General features: G+C 39.4%; 1 protein-coding gene across 4 annotated transcripts in view; it reads left to right on the top strand.

Annotated features, from left to right (window-relative positions):
* Positions 1-16876, top strand: part of LOC131672465 (protein IWS1 homolog) — a 555150-nt gene that overhangs the window by 338669 nt on the left and 199605 nt on the right. Inside the window, exon 1 of one of the 4 annotated variants that reach the window (XM_058949702.1) lies at positions 3749-3935. The exons of the other annotated variants lie outside the window; for them this stretch is intronic. The gene's annotated coding sequence lies outside the window, so the exon portion shown is untranslated. Of the gene's footprint in view, positions 1-3748; positions 3936-16876 lie in introns of those variants that run through there. 4 annotated transcript variants of the gene reach the window in all.

Below are 16876 nucleotides of genomic sequence, written 5' to 3'. Positions count from 1 at the left end.
TGATCCCAGTGCTACTATAAAAAATCTGGTTCAAATAGAGTTGAATCGGCTTAGTCCCACAAGTGCAGCAACGAAGAGGAGAAAATTATTACATTTGTGTGCTGAAGTAGATACATCAGTTGACAGCGACAATTAATATAAGTATATATTCAAAGAATTGACAATAATCAGTGTTTCCGTTCTCACTGCATTAGGCTTTGAAAAAAAGTGACAATGAAAAGATAATTTGCAATTACGATGTACCATTTATTTTTAAAGATAAGATTTATTTTAAGATGTTATAAAAATTTATAAGTATATCTAGTTTGTCAGTGACTGATATAATGCAACGTTTGTGTGAATATTCCAATTATTTGTAAAACCAATTATGTGTCACATTTTACCAAACATGAATCAAAGAAGGACACTGTATGGGAATGACTTACTATAAAAAATCTATTATTGAATTAAAAATGAAAGAAGTTTTAAAAATAATACTACAAATTCAGATTGACTCTAATATAATAAAAAATTTATAACGTGAATAATGATTTCTCATTTTACATACATGTACATAACATATGAAAATACATCAGAAAATTGATAAACTAAATATTAAATGTAAACTTACGATTTTCATGTACTTAGCCGCGCGTATCAATTCCAATTGTTTATTAAAATATGAAATTATTTTTCAGATTTATATAAAATATCGAACACTTGAGATGCTACAAATTTTCTTTTAGTCTCTGACCTAACTGTCGCTAATATCGTTGCTACAGTATTAGCACACGTTTTATTTCGTTGAAAAAAGATGGCATTTTGTTTGTCTTGCATTTGTCGTTGTTCCTCTATTTGTTTCTGCATTTTCCTGTCTTCTTCAGCCTGCTTGTCGTGATAGTCCTTCAGTATTCTGAGTTCTTTTTTTCTTCGTTGCAATTCCAGTTTTCGATTCGTTTCTCTTATTTCATTTTTTACTTGATTTGCAACAACATCGTTAACATATTTTCGATTGCTTCCGTTTATGTCATTCTCTTGGGCCACTGGCCCAATTTCAATATCGTCAGACAATTCTTCTTTACAATCAAATCCAGTACTGATATTATTTATCGGCTTAGTCTTCACAACAACATTATAACAATTTCTATTGTGACTATTGACAACAGAAGGATGTATCGATGCAAAACCATTGTCGTAATTGAGCATTTGGGTTTTCGATTTTTTGCGAGCACCTCCTGCGGCCGTGGATGTTCGTTTTACTCTACAATAGATTTAATTTCTTTGTTACAACATGTAAAAAATTTTGCTTTTTTAATTATTAATACCGATATACGGACGGCTTTGAAAAAATATAAGGTGTCAAAAATGCCATATCATCGTATAAAGAAAATCCTCCTTTGACATTGCCAGTTTCTCGCTTAATCCTTTCAGCAGAAAAATTTTGGCGGAGTGTTCGCCACCTATGCCTAACTTCCGCGACTGTCATCGTCGTAGTCAAAGATTGATTGATTATTTCCGCTGAAAATGAATACATTGAAAGTTTTTTAATTTTTTTCTAAAGGAATTTGATATTGACTAATCCAGGTTTCTTAATTTTATTATTATTTAAAAAATAGTTGTAGTGGTATTCAATAAATCCGCCTACCAAAGCAGTGGGAATTCTTTGAAAATAAAAAAGGATTGCCACTAAAAATGTATGAAGGTGGAATTAATTGATCACACTTTGTACGATAATTACTATTGCGGTAGAATCCGGAACATATTAGACATATAAATCAACACTTACGTGGACAACCCTCACTGAGTTTTAGAAAATCAGCAATCATTTCCTTAACGACGGCCTCCCATGTACGGGCTGTTATTTCGCGTTTTCCATGATTGTCGTCGTTGGAATCGAATAACAATTTGTACTGTTTGATCTTGGACAACATAATTTTATCAGTGTTAGGTAACTTGAAAGATCTCATCTTTGAGGCAGAACTTTGGTTGTCATCGGGCTTCAGGTAATTGAACTCTGGCGGGATTGCATAAGAGTGTCCATTAAAATCCATAGTGACACTAATTAAATGGAAATATTGTTCATAATGTTTACGATGTTACAATGTTAAAATTTGTACGTATAGTGAAAATTTTTTTTGTAAGTTCGATTAAGAATTGTGAAACGATTGAAATAAAAAAAAATAGCATCGATGACTATGAAGAATGTAATATGTTGTAATGAAATATTCGCTACAGTATGCTTGCGTGTTACCGAAATATTTTCGCGTAAAAATTTGACGCGCCCTACATAATGCACATGTACAGTCGGCGGACATTGAATCTGAACCCTCAATCTAACATAATTTTATTTCCACTAAACTAGTGATAAGATAGATAAATTATTGAATTCTAATTTCAAATGTCTGGAAAAACGTTGCAAAAGATAGATCGCAGAGCTCACGTTTTAAAAAACATTGTAATAATAGTATTTGATAAAGATATAATCTGTGTTGAACGATATGTGCAAATATTTATTATTCCAACAATTGTAATAATGAACCTTACTCTGTGAAATTATTCAATTGTAGCAAAACGAAATGTATGAAATGTATACAGCGTCGGAGAATTGAATAATCGATGAGTGTAGAACGTGATGTAAAATTGTTTATACTTACCGAGAGTATACTTTGCCAAGTCGATGCAACGAGTGTGTATAATATATGAGCTCGAAGACAAGCGCGAGAAACACTGGGCGAATAACGAAAAGATTGTGATCCGGACGGATGAAATGCAGCAGAAAATTTTGAAAGCGGCCGAAGCAAGCAGTAAAAGCGCGTGGCTATATACTACCAGCTACTACCAGCAACTGATGAACTATGAATCGTGCTTATTTTTCAAAAGCGAAAATTTTATGATCTCTCGACCCCGGGGATGAGTGCACATGCGTAGGAGAAAGTGGCCGATACGTAATGGAAGAGAGAGGGAGAGGGAGAGAGAGAGAGAGAGAGAGAGAGAGAGAGGGAGAGAGAGAGAGAGAATGAGATGCAAGTAGCCTGCATAGTCGAAGGGTTGGTCTACCTACCATCAGTAGGCCCAACACATTGGCATTTTTTTTGCGGTTTCCCGGGAGAGCCGCTGTTCTGACGCGCGCACGAGCGGAGGAGACGAAAAAAAAAAGCCAAGGTCGGAAGGATCGAGGAGAGGCATGCAACTAGCCAGGCCACTCGATCTTTGGTTTGTTTTGACCTGCGGGAGCCAGTTTTACTACCGTTCAATCGGCACCTCATCCCGACTCGGCAGGGAACTAATCATCGACTAATTTCTTTTCACAGTCTTTCGTACGCCTTTCATGCAGATTATGTTTATTTGAATTAGAAGCGCGCGCGCGCCGGCAAGCTTTCGCAGTCATGATTATTAAAATAATCTGGTAGATCGAAAAGCCAACCAATAATTCCCGAAAGGAATCTCCTTGTGATGAGTCACAAATGCGATAATAATAAATTATGGATAGGATCGACAACGTATTTCAGATTTTCTTCCGAGTTTGTAGATAGTACACGCGCAAAAAAAAAAAAGAAGAAAAGAAAATATATTATTTATTTGTGTTCATTTTTATTGTGGAACTTTCAAAATATGCGCCACCGACAAATTCCCTAGCAGTGACCTGCGTTGGTTTGCTGCGCAGTGGATCGTGTCGTTTTCTACTAGAATATATGTCAGAATTGGTGTCATGTCATGGTGTCAGAATCGTTCTGTAACGGCCCTTAATGTGTACTCAGTATGTTGACTATGTACATTCAGCAGCCTCGCTACATTTGAAATCATTGTATTGTATTATATTATTAAAAACAAGTTAAGAACAAGTGAACCATAAAATCGAAGTAAATTTTATTTTATAAAATTACTTTTATGTTTGATATATTTACTGAAAACAATATATACATATTGAATTTGAGTTTATATACATATTGAATAAGGTAATAGTCGTATGTGATTATAACTATTTTTATAATTTTAATGAATAATCTCTATTTTTATAGTTTTATGTGTACCTTAATGAATATATTTTGATGACTTTAATCAACCCTTTCTCGAATTAAACAAATGAAAAATATTTGTTCTAATGTAGCAATTTTTACACCATTTGAATATAAAAAAGAATTTTGATTTATAATCTTGGAATTTATTAGTTGATTACAAATATGCTTATCCAAAAATTTAAGTAGCCGAAAAATAATTGTGCTTTGTACATTTATTATTAATAATTATAATTATTAACTAATAATGAAGAATTATCCTTTGTTTTGATTCTCAAAAATATGTTATATTTTCTACAAGTTTTGAGCTTTTCCTCAAAATATTTTTTGTATTCAATGTTTGATAAACTATTAAATAATTAAACTTAATCATTTTCAGTTATGAAAAGGTTGTTTAACAAAATTCGTACATACCATTCATAAACTATACAGCATGTTATTATTATATTCAAAAGTAAACACAGTTTTCTTCAGTGTTTAAAAGTTATTGTATATCATAACACTAATTTACAATATACTTAGATACATTGAAATTATAATCTTACTTAATTATTAATAACTAAATTCCAAATAAATAAGTATAACTTATACATAAAACAAATACCTGAGAATTGAATCGGATACAAATTAATACTCCAATGAAAACCATTAGATCAGATCAAAATTCAGATCTTAACAGAGCTCACAAGTTGGGATCCCAGATGACAAAACGATATCTTAATAATGATGTATTTTGGAGTTTGAAGACAGATTATTTGTTGTTTTATATATTATGTTTTTATTGAGATATCAAAATATCAAAGTGGTACAAACTGGTTGTTATTCAATATCTTATTTGCAATATGTTAAAAGAATTACATCTAGATGTAAATCTTAGCAATCAATTTCTGTAATAGATTTTTATCTAGAACATTGATGGAAAAATATTTGTTCATCAGTACAGTTATCATAAAATTTATTACAGGGCTTAATTATTAGACAGGAAAATTAAGTTCTTTCAATTTATATAAATCATCAAAATATAAATCATCTAAATGATTTCTTTATTGGAATATTAAAATATGGAACTTAAAAATATGAATATATTTTTGTATTTTTTTATAAGTTCAAAACAGACAGGAATCAAATATATAAATATATTAGTTTTTATTAACTATATCAAAAATTTTTGATTAATTTTCTATATATTTATTAAACATTTCGAAAAAAGTAATATAAACATGAATATAAATTAAAATTTAGATTGATATACAAAATTTAATTCTTTATTTAAATTTACTATACCTTTCGCTGGATAGCAAGACTTATAAAAGAACTATCTATACATAAGATCTGTAGATTATAAATCAAATAAAAACAAATTAAAAAAAAGGAAAAGCTAATTATCAAAAGAGATAAATTATTGCACAATTACTATTTATTTCAGCAATCTGCATTTGTTTAAAATGTCCATCTCTAATAGTACAGTTGTATTGTATATAAAACTGATTTTTTGCTTATGTACTCATAGGACAGGTCTCTTCTATCAAATTAGTAACCATATTTGGTGAGTATGATTTTCTGCCCATTTGGGTTGCTTGGAGAAGTATAAAATTACTGCTTTAGGGAAATCATGTTATTGTTAGTACACTATAGTATCAACACTTTTTATTTGTTTTCCCATTTATTGTTTAAAAGAGATCATCAAAAGTATTCACAAAAATTCAAAAACAATTCATCAGGTGGGAGAAGATAGATTTAGTGTAGATTTCATAACAGTATCTGAATTTCAGAAGTACTCAAAGTTATGTAACTTTATACTGCACCCATTATTTTTAATATTAGTATAGGCTCTTACAGAAATGATCAATATTTTCTTTTTTTATCAGTCTAATCTAATTTGTGTTCCCTTGGAATAGGTATACTTATAATTCCTTCATAAGGGTAGGAAAATTTTTCGGGTATAACGAATAACTTAAAAAGCCACCTATGAATATTTTTGAACAATGAGCAGAAAAGTGCAACTTTGCTGCATGCTCAGTAGAAGACGTATCCTATTTGCGATTTCCTTATGTTACCATATCTTTCACATTCGACAGAGATTATGTTTTATATATTTTTCTATCTTCATTTTGCTCGGGCATAAATTTCACACCAGACAAGAATCATCCTTTATGCATTAGTTGTATCATGTAATACAGTTTCAACGCACTTCGTTTATCAATAATATTAATAATCCAATCAATTTTAAGCCATTTTTAAGATATCAATTTAAGATATCAAATATTGATTAGAAATTTGATATTTTTTATTTCTTTTCCTATATCCTAAGACAAAGCTCATACAATTCTTCTATAAAATTCTATAAAATATTATTTCTTGTGCGATTGAATATATTTATTAGATGCTTAGATATTTCAATTTGTTAACTAAGAGGTGGCTAAAGTACAGAGTTATAACTTTTTTTGGCAGATGGGATTGAATTGCAAAATAGTTCACTCTCTTTGTCAAACGACAATTTTGATAATTCACTAGTGGTGAATGAAAAGATTTTATTTCAATCCCATGTTCTTAGCATAAAAAAAATACAACAATTTTTTTAGTCATAAATAAGTGCATTTGTGATTTCCCTATATATTACAGAAATTTTTCACCTGACAATTTAGATAGCTGAATTCACGACGGATATTTAAAAACATTTTATTTTATTAAATCAATTAAATTTTATTTAATATGTAATACAGAATACGTTAGAGTAACTTATACATATTAAATAAAATTTAATTGATTTAATAAAATAAAATGTTTTTAAATATCCGTCGTGAATTCAGCTATCTAAATTGTCAGGTGAAAAATTTCTGTAATGTATAGGGAAACCACAAATGCATTTATTTATGACAACAAAAATTATTGCATTTTTTTTATGCTAAAAACAAGGGGTTGAAATAAAATCTTTTCATTCATCACTAGTGCATTATCAAAATTGTCGTTTGACAAAGAGAGTGAACTATTTTGCAATTCAATCCCATCTGCCAAAAAAAGTTATAACTTTGTACTTTAGCCACCTCTTAGTTAACAAATTGAAATGTCTGAGCATCTAATAAATATACGAGTATTCAAGAGATTATATTTTATAGATTTGTAAGAGCTTATTCTTAGGATATAGGAAAAGAAATAAAAAAATTATAAATTTGCAATAAATATTTGATATGTATCTTAAAACTGGTCATTTACGATAGTTATTGATACTTTTTGCAATAATTAATAAAGGCATATTATCATGTAATAGCTTAAAATGTAACTTTTGCATTTCTCTACAACTTATATCTAAAAATTTGCTACCTAATATGTATACCGTAGCTTAGAGACTTCAAAAACCTGTTTTTGCAAACTTAACCTCTTAAAAAAAAACTAATGCAAAATCTCGAGTTACATGGCGTATGATGCATATATTTACATTATTTCTGCCATATTTTTGTTGAGATTTTCCACCTCTGAATTTTTATCTGCAATTTTTCTCTATTGATTGGACTATATTCGTAATTTCCGATAGGAATTATCATGTTGAGGGTACTAAACTATTTTTTATGATATTTATTTGAGACCCTCTGTCGCAAGTAAATTCAAATTCATAGCTGCGAAAACTTATTTTCTTTCTTATTATTTGAACTTTTCCTATTGTCAGAGAGACCTGTGTACGATACCCTATTATTCTGCCCCACGCTGATGAAGAATGGCTGAAAAGAAAAAAATATGCTGCTTTATATTGAAAAGTCGATGATTTTGATTGGATAGAAAATACAGGTGGGGATATGTAATTTTTTTAACTTTTTAGTGTGAGAGTAAATTTCTATGAATTTCATATCAAGCTCTATTCGGTAAATATCAATTAATCCATCCGATTCTTCTATACGAAATTATAATTTGGATAAAGAGTCATCTGAATTTGTAAGTTCTTCTAAAAGAATATTCTGAACAGTCTTTAAGTTTCCAACGTCAACAATATGAATAGCAGTACCCACATTACAGAGTCGTTTATTTCCTAAGTCATACTGATTCTCCTCTGTAATTTTATATCCTCTACCAGATGGATGGCTATTACTCTCAGATCCACCCAGTTTACGTCCGGACACATCAATGCTCGTAGTTAAAGATTACATATACCCAGTATTATACAATACACAGTATTTAGAAACAAGTTTTTTTTATTTTTGATAAAAAAATTATTACACATATTGATCAATATAGTTATACAATTTCACAACATTTTAAAGATGACAGCAATAGATAAATATATATATTAATTTTTCACGATTTTTACATTTCTTCTTCTTTTTATCTGAGTGATGTTTACGTTTGAACCGAGATTCTACAGGAACTGAATGTTTCGTCGTGTTAGCTATCTGTCGATGACTGACTTTCGGAGTACATGGTGGTGTATTTATATAGCTACTACCTACTTTGGGATTGTGAACTATTGCAATTATGATACTGTTTTTATATATAAATGTATTGTGATAATTTCATCTCGAAAATTAATCAAGTTTCCGTCTTGATCTACCAAACGTAGACCTATGATCAATAACATTAACAGTCAAAGGTAGATATATAATCTGTTTGGGCACTTCATTGATTTTGTAGTTCGGTGATACAGCAGGAAAAAACTTATATTGATTAATATAAGCTTCTGATATTATATTGCATTCTATACGTAAGGTGTTCATTTTGAGAATGGCCACAGGCATGTCAAAGACATAACTTCTAACACTCTTGCAGTAAAATCTAGTAAACGTCCGATTAAGTTACATTGAAAGTAAATCGTTTTATTGCAAGTAATTTTGCTAAGCCTAATAGTATGTATTATTATTAGGCTTGATAGTACTGTTAAATTTGTGGATCGGAATGTATAAATAATTTAAAATAATTTAATTTCAAACATAAATTAAGCTATTAATTTTTCTTTTCCAATCAATCTCAATGCTTGTCTATTTGTGATAAATCTTACTTTGTCGAGACTTTTAGTTAACATATCTGCTAAATGAAATTTTGTATCTATTTTAACAATATCAATAATTCCCTCATCATAATTTTCATTAATTTAATGGTGCTGCACTTCAATATACTAAAAATTCTTCGTGAAATTACCAAATTTTGCAATTAATGCGCTACATTATCGCGCCTACATTATCTTCATACATATTTATTGATTTATCAAAATTTAAATTAAAAGAATCAATCAGTAAATTTCTTATCAACAAAATTTCTGTTACTGCTTCTGATATAATCAGTATACTCAGCGAAAGTTCAACATTTTGTAACATTACTTTGTTCATATGTTTTCCAATAATTTACATTTCCATATAACCTAATTATATAATTAGTTGTAGATTTTTTATCTGTATTATCTCCTGCGTGGTGTCAATCTAAAGTCTTGGTTTTTATATTATCGCTATAGGTTCATTTTAGATCTTTAGTTTTGTACAAATATTTGAGTACTCGTAGTGTGTTGCTTTGTAACAATTCTGATAAAAACTGTAACGGGGGGGAATCCTTGCAAAAATGGGAAATTTATTTATAAGCAAACTCCCACGATGCAGAGCAAACCGCTGCTCCGTTAATCACGTATGTAAGTACGTGTCTTCGCTTTAACGTCAGATGATTTCTCTTTGTTGTCTTCTATCAAACGGAGTTGAACTCACCTTAAGTCACATGTATCGTGACACTCGATGAGTTTGAAGTGTGAGCGACTTTACTCCTTCTCCGCTTAATCCCCTAGGCGTAATAGGATTAACACCTAAGCCTATTTCAATTTCTTAAACTATTAGGAAAATCATATGACGAAATCGGCATATAAGTTGACAAAGTTTATTCATAAAAAATCTATACAGTCTTTGTCGGGCCGAAAGACTGACGCACGCGAATAGGATTTACCATTAAATAATTTTCCGGTGAGAAAGAGAGAGAGAGAAGATTCGAATATTGGCGCGATCTAACGCTCGGCGCGAATACAAGATTATCAACGCTAACGCGGCTGAGCAAAATAATAAATATATTTTGACACGCGATAGTAAAGGGAGGTGCACCTACCCTGCGGTGCAATTATGGTGATCAGCCGTAATTGTTGATGCCAATAAAATGTATCAACTGCCTCCGGAACTGTTATATCAGCTGCGCTGTCTCGTACCGCCTATCAGCTGCAAATATGCTGCTACCGTGATGCCCAGGGCCTACCCTCCAGGGCCTACATCATCTTTTGGCTAGACCTGGCGCTCGATGTTTCGGGTAGCGCCAGTGTGTAGCTTTCTTCGGGCACCGCTGGGAGTTGGTCACCCCGGGCTCCCCGCATATATTGCAGCCCCTCAGCAGCGATCGGAATTGAGCATCCTCCCGAGCATGTGTAGCCTGCTCAGCAGACCGAGGGGACTGCTGGGTGCTGACTCCCTGGTAGGCGGTAATAGTGACGCCTCCCACCGTGGCGGTCGCACGTCCATCCTGCGACCTAACCACGATGGTGGTATCAGGAGCCATGCGCCCGTCCACATGGACCGTGAGCGTCGGTCCAGCGTCAGTAGCTCCCGGGGCTCTCTTCTCTTGAGCCGGCGCCGGGAGCGCTGCGGAGGACTCTTCTCCGTTATCCACCCGCAGCAGGGCCTCTCCATAGGCCCTCTGACGCTGAGCCATCCCTGCCCACTCCCCGAGCAACTCTTCTGCGCCCTGGCGGCTCAAAAAGCGTCTCAGGTGCTCCTGCACCTGAGACTGGAGTTCTTGAGCGAACCGCCAGGCACTCCCCACCTCGTTGATCCCCAGACGCACGTGTCTGAAGTCGAGGAGGAGAGTAGGCTGCTCAGGGATCCGGGGATGATTGCAGACCCAGTGCGAGGCCCCACAGGTTTCCCTGGGTCCTGGGCATTGGCTCGCACTGTCCGACGTAAGGGTTACGCCGGACTTGAGGGTCTGCACCCCCTGGTCCATTGTAGACTTGGGACGTTCGACACTGTCCTGGTCCTCGGTCTGTGTCGAAGCGTCCCGAGAAGCCTTCTTCGGGGCGACCCACGACGAATCCCGGAGAACCTCTGCCACCGAGGCATTACGCCGATCCCTTCGGGTGGTCCCTTCCAACTGGACCCTGGCGAAGCTCCGCAGATCTTCAATTAGCCGCGTCGCATCAGAGCCCAGTTACAGATCTAACAGCATCTGCGTGACCACCTCGAAGGTCTCCTCTTCGACGACGATTCTCCGGTCCATCTGAAACATCCAAAAAACAACAAATTTCGGATGAATCTCCCTGCGCGAAGAAACAATCCTAATAATAGCCGCATCCCACCGAGTTATACGCTCCCTCGCGATTCTTTGTGGGAACGTCCTGACCCTCGTCGGTTACCGCTCGGTTTTATCGGCCCAACCGTCCTTTGTACGACGGGCACGGTCCTTCGAGGCCTACCTCTCCCTCTATTCACCTTCACGGGAGAGTTGTTGCCCCTCGCTGGACCGGTGACCGTCTCTGGAACCTTTCGAGGTCGACTTCGACCTCTCTTAGTTGGGGCAGATACCGGTAACTCCGCCGTCTCGGTGGGAACTTTATCTACGACCGTGGGGGCTGCTAACTGGACCCGCTCGCTATCTGATAAATCCCCTCCCGGATTTTCGCGCGTATTCGCGGAATCGTTCGCATCCTCCGACGGCAGTTCTTCTGGCGGCTCGCGAGGTTCGATGACCTCCTCGCTTTCCTCATCCTCACCCGGACCGTAATATGGTTTAAGGTCTTTGGCATGGAAGAGCTCAGACAGGATCTCCAGCTGATTGCCTAGCCTGTACGTGTTGGAACCACAAACCTCTTCAATCACGTACGGACCGGCATATTTCGGCGCTAATTTAGCTGAAATACCTTGAGCAGCTGAAGATAGAATCCTGTTCCTCTTCCAAACCCAATCTCCGACCTTAAACTCGGGTTGCCGTCTCTTCCGGTCATAATAAGCCGCCTGATGCGCAGCTTCCTCCTTTGACTTGGAGTTAGCCCTCTCCCATAAATTAGGAAGCTTCCCCATATGTTCGGCCCAATCTTCTACAGCTTGACCCTCCGAACATTCAAGGGCTTGCTGATCTTGGGCTCTTCTGAACGTCAAAGGGGGTACTGGCTGACGCCCAAACATGAGCATCGCAGGACTATATCCGGTGGCGCTATGAGTTGCCGAGTTCAACGCGAAGTTGAACTCTGACAGGTGTTCATCCCAGCTCTTGTGATCACGGCTTACATAAGACGTGATCATGGTTTTGAGTGTCCTGTTTACTCACTCTGTGGGATTCGCTTGGGGATGATACACGGGAGTTAAGGCGCGCTGGATGCCGTTCATCTGGAGGTATGAATCAACCTCCTGATTCTTAAACTCGGTTCCATTATCCGATAAGAATACTTCTGGCGCGCCAAACCTAGTGACAATCCTCTCGTGTAATTCCCTTGCGATTGTCTTCCCATTGGCTTTGCGTATTGCAATGCACTCTACCCAGCGAGTAAACAAGTCTACAAAGACTAGGATATACTCAAAACCTCGAGAGCTTTTGGGAAATGGACCAGTGATATCACCGGCCACCACCTGCCAGGGTCGTGACACTTGTCTACGACCCATCAGTCCGCAAGGTGCTCTTTGTTCCACCTTACACTGCTGACATACCGGGCAACTCTTTACGTACTCCCTGACCTGATCATACATTTTAGGCCAGTAGTACAAGCGCCTAGCCCTGGAGAACGTACGCTCTCGTCCTTGATGTCCTGCTGTAGGAGCATCATGGACTTCCTGGAGCACCTGGTACCTTTTCTCCCTAGGTACCGCAAGCTTCCACGCTTCATCGTTGTCGATGGACCCTTCACCATCCTCATCAGGCTGATAATGATACAGTCTCCCTCCCACCACCTTCCAAGTGGGGTAAGAGTGTGGATCCTGGCATACTTCCTGGTATTGTTGCAAATACCAGGCGTCAGTGGTCTCCGGCCGACTATTTATAGCACTCACTTCAATCCCCTCCTCCTCATAGGCCCTAGATAAAGCATCTGGCACCACATTGAGATCCCCCCTTCGATATTCGATATCGAAGACATTACCTTGCAATGCTAGCGCCCATCGCGCTAATCTTCCAGTGGGATTTCTCATATTGTGGAGCCATTTCAGGCAACTATGATCGGTGACGACCCTGAAGTGATGCCCTTCAATATACGGCCGGAACTTTCCAATGGCCCATACTACTGCCAAGCACTCTTTCTCGGAGACCGTATAATTTCTCTCAGCACTGTTGAGTGATCGGCTGGCGTATTCTATTACGCGCTCCACTCCATCGACATCCTGTGCGAGAACCGCCCCGATCCCACTATCACTGGCATCAGTTTGCAATACAAACTGACCGTTCGGATCGGGTGATTGCAGTATTGGGGCGGAAGTCATCGCCTCCTGCAATCTCGTGAAAGCTCGCTCTTGCTCCTCCTCCCAAGAGAAACGTACATTCTTCTTTGTCAGGCGGTTTATAGGTTCAGCGATCATGGCAAAGTCGGGTATAAAACGTCTATACCACGAGGTCATTCCCATGAATCGCTTCACCTGTTTGACAGTCCGGGGTATTGGATATTCTAATATCGGGCGTATTTTCTCGGGATCTGGTCTTACTCCGTCCTGGTTCACAAGAACTCCCAAGTACCTGACTTCCGTCTTACAGAAGTGACTTTTGGCTTTGTTGATGGTTAGGCCCGCACCTAGAATTCTTTTCAATACCATTTCTAGGTGCCGCTTATGCTCCTCAAAGGACGACGAAACCACAATTACGTCGTCAAGGTAAGCAAAAGCGAATGGATCCATATCCGGGCCTATCACCTTGTCCATCAACCTCTGGAAGGTCGTTCCTGCGTATGACAGTCCGAAGGGCATTCTCTTAAATTGAAAGTGCCCTAATCCAGGAACTGTAAACGCTGATATTGGACGCGATCCTTCCTTTAAGGGAATTTGATGGTACGCACTGCTCAAGTCCAAAGTAGATATGAACTTTGCATCCCTTATCCGTCTTAGGATGTCGTTCATATATGGTAAAGGATAGGCATCAGGTTTGGTAATTGCATTTACCTTTTGATAATTCACGCAAAACCTATATTTTCCATCAGCCTTCCTTACCATTACTATCGGACTTGACCATCCGCTGGTCGCTGGTTCTATAACATCTTTTTCCAGCATATCTTTGACCAGCGTGTGCATTTCCTCTCGCACTCTATCTAAGACTGGGTAGTACTTCTGTTTGATGGGTTGAGCATTTCCAACATCTATTTCATGCTCAACCCCCACGGCACAACCTAAAGTCTGACCTCCGTCAGGAATCAATCTTCCGACGAGGTCTTCAATTTCTTCAAGCTGTGACTCCGTGGCTTCCCATAGTCCTACCGGTGCGAGAAATGCCGTACCATCAATTCCAGCCACTTCCATTGGTACTTTCACTTGGGCGTCCTTAAGCCATAATTCATCCTCATCGGGATCCAAAACTGCGCGGAACTCTCTTATAAAGTTCGCGCCTACATAGCAGTCATCTGTGAGCAGCGGCGTAATGGCGACTCTGATTGCCTTCGTGATTCCCCCTACTTTAAAAGGGAACATCACGTGACCAATTATAGGGCACTGGCGTCCATCAGCAAGCCTTGCATCGCCCGCCCTGGTCACATTCAACCCGAGTCCCATCTCCGATGCTAATCTCAGCCCTAATTGACCCATGACCGAGGATGAGGCGCCGGTATCATAGAGTGCTCTAATTTTAAAGTCACCTATGTCTACCCGCAACCACCACCTGGTCTCATCCTCTGGGTCATATCCACGAGTTGCATCTTTGCCTCCCTTCGTCGTGTTTTTCAGCAGTTTTTTTCCTTCCGCTGCTGCGACGACGATAGACTTGCTTTTACTTGTGGATTTCTTCGGCAGAGGAGCTTTTTGTGTGGAGAGGCCTTCCCTGGAATCTTCCCCCTCCTCCACAACATGTATATGGCCATCTGGTCCTTCCAGAATGACCACTGCTCTGTTCTGCCGAGGGCTGGCATCGGGTTCGATCGCCTTCTGCTCTAACGTACTGCTAGGTCCTGGACTCTCTTGATGCCCTTCCAGGACCTGTTTGGATCCCTGGGTCGCCGACAATTTGCTGTTTCCCATCGGCGACCCGCGGCGAGAGGTCGAATCTAGTGGAGGCGCGAAGATGACCTCTTCTCTTCGCTCTCCTTGCCGTTTCCCTTGTTGCAATCTGGGCAGAACTTGCGACTGAATCCCAGCTTGCCACAAGCGGAACACTGGAGAGGCTTGGTGAAGTCGATCTTCCGCCTCTGCCCATCTCGCCGCTCGCCAGGAGACCTGGGAGAAGGGGAATTTTTCCTTCCCCCACGCCATCGGCTCTTACGCTGTTCTGGAGGGCTGCCTTGCTTGTCAGTGGCCAGCTTGCGTAACATCCGCTCGATGCCCTCCAGACGTTCTTCCATCTTCTTATCAGAAGTGGGAGCTTGCGTAGCCGATACCGACGCTTGTTCGGTAGGCCTCCTGGCAGGGTTCTCCACTCCCTGTCCGCGCTGCGGATCTCCCTCCTTCTTCGCACGCTCTTTCCCTTCGCTGGCCATTGCAGCGGTTTGGGATTTACTACCAGCCGTTCTTTTGCTCGGCTGGTAGGCGTGCTGAGGGAAGATCGTCGAATTGGGGTCAGCGAATACACGTGGACGACGACCGTAAGATAAGGTGTTCTGTACTTCGGTCGCCCTCCTGTTGAATTCGCGTATCGACTTCATCTCGCTCCGACGCAGCTGAATTTGGATGATTGGAAGGAGGTTTGCATGGAGTAAGTCTAATAACCTCTCCAAGGGCATGGGTGGTTCTAGTCTATTGACAAGAGCCACCAGGTTGGACACGTAGTCTCGCACTAGTTCGTCCTCGCCCTGGAACCGGTTCTGAGCTTCCTGCAATAGCCTTTGTTGCTGTTGCGTACTTGTGCCGAACCAGTCCCGGGCGTCCGCGACGAACTCTGTATAACTGAGCCACTGGTACTTGTTATTATCGTACCAGGTCCTCGCGTTACCTTCGAGGATCTCTGATACGGAACAAAGTACTTCGTCATCAGTTAGCCCTGCACCTACGCGCAGATCTTCCAACCTTGACAGAAACGTATCTACGCTCTGTGCCCTACTGCCCGCAAACCTCAATTTCCATCCGCGGACAATTTTCCCAACATCTCGGGTTGTGGAGAGCCCTGAGGATATTTGATGTCCGGTGCCAGCTGATCCGCTTCGACTCCTCTGTCGAACAGGTTCGGATCTACCATAATCTTCTGGATCTTCTTCCTGTCCTCTTCTTTGGAGGACTTCCGGTGGGGTGACTTCCCTCCTTCTGGGTTGTGGTCTTGGAGGAGCCGGTGTGCTTCTCGGGATCCCAGAGTCGTAGTGACAGGTGTATGTGTCCTGAAAGTCCACATTACGTGCGGAACGTGGTTGAACCGAGTCGCGCAGAGAAGAATGACTTGCATTGGCCATATCATGCATTGTCTCTTCCAGCTCTCGTATTCGCAGTCTGTAGGGTTTCCAGGATTCGACCTACCAGTTTGTGGTTACGGTCGACTCCTTCCTTCAGGTACTCTATTTCTCGGAAGGCTTCTCTCAAGGACAATTCTTCCTGAGGCTCCTTCCGGGTGCAGGTTTCCTGCGACCTGAGATCCGGATTGCTCCGCCTCCTTTCTCCCTCCTTCTGTTCTTGCGTGTGGAGGGCCTTTTGGACGAGTTCATCCTCTTCATGGCGGCTGGCTTCACCTTCAGAGTCCTCATCTGGGCAGGTGAATGTTCTTGACATATCAGTCAATGCTATTCCCTCCCTATTGATGATTCTGAGGGGATGGTCGCTGTTATCATCCGC

This window comes from Phymastichus coffea, unplaced genomic scaffold (genome assembly GCF_024137745.1).
Source record: "Phymastichus coffea isolate CEN01 unplaced genomic scaffold, Cenicafe_Pcof_1.1 PCOF00011, whole genome shotgun sequence".
Classification (NCBI taxonomy): domain Eukaryota; kingdom Metazoa; phylum Arthropoda; class Insecta; order Hymenoptera; family Eulophidae; genus Phymastichus; species Phymastichus coffea.
This window is presented reverse-complemented; position numbering and strand designations above follow the sequence as displayed.